We start from the raw sequence: 952 nt of genomic DNA, 5'->3' as shown, positions 1-952 counted from the left end.
AACAGAAGACTCTTGTTGTCTCGCTACACCCTGTGAGAAGCACAACCTACAAAATATGTTTCTGTCTGGTTTCGAACCAGAGACCTTTTGCGTGTTAGGCAAACGTGATAACCACTACACTACAGAAACTGAACTTCTTTTCTTTGTTCCAGTTTGAGGTTCCAAATTTGAAGATGTCAGATGCAACACATCAAGTTTCTAGTGAGGCTTGCACTCAGATGCCTGGATTCAGAGTACAGACCATGACACCACAGAACCCTTGTTGATCTTTAGTAAACACCTGTGATGAATAGAACATGCAAAATCTGTTTCTGTCTGGTTTCTAACCAGTAACCTTTTGTGTGTAAAGCCAACGTGATAACCACTACGCTACAGAAACTCATGCTCTTTCCACTGTTCCTGGTAGATGACCCACATTTTGTTAGAGACTAACGTCAACGATGGGCATGGAACGATGTCAAATACTTGCAGATCCTCTCAGAGAGCACAGTAACTTGGTGAACAAACTGTCACTTATACTTGTGCCTAATTTCACATTACAGTCCATAAACTAAGCCTAGGATCAAAAGATTGTATTGAAGATGTCATTAGCAGAGACAAATGGTTCTACAGAGACTTGGCTAAATGGCTATAAAATAAAAGTAATTCTTACAAATAAAAGATAGTTCAAAAATAAAATTAACACATTAAAATAAAAAAAATATCTCTGAAATACAATCAACACTTGAAAATTAAAAATGGTTCAAAAATACAATCAACACTTAAAAATACAAAATCTCTGGAAAATAAAATATGTATGTTGTTTTGAAAAACATTAGAATATAAGCACTTTTATCAAATCTTCATTGTGGTAAGATCATGTAAGTTCTTCTTAAATCCATGGAAACCCAAACATTTTCAAGGTAGGTCAGCTCAGCAGGTTGGAGCGTAGGGCTGTTACCACAGAGGTCAT

The 952-nt window shown here is 36.3% G+C and overlaps 1 non-coding gene across 1 annotated transcript; it reads right to left on the bottom strand.

Annotated features, from left to right (window-relative positions):
• Positions 1-56: 56 nt before the first annotated feature.
• trnav-aac (transfer RNA valine (anticodon AAC)) lies at positions 57-129 on the bottom strand. Its single transcript has one exon. It is a non-coding gene; the product is annotated as a tRNA-Val (tRNA).
• Positions 130-952: the final 823 nt, after the last annotated feature.

Source organism: Poecilia latipinna, unplaced genomic scaffold, assembly GCF_001443285.1.
Source record: "Poecilia latipinna isolate Pla-1442-1.1 unplaced genomic scaffold, P_latipinna-1.0 Scaffold41, whole genome shotgun sequence".
In the NCBI taxonomy this organism is placed as follows: Eukaryota; Metazoa; Chordata; class Actinopteri; order Cyprinodontiformes; family Poeciliidae; genus Poecilia; species Poecilia latipinna.
The sequence above is the reverse complement of the archived record's forward strand: the minus strand, read 5'-3'. Positions and strand labels throughout refer to the sequence as shown.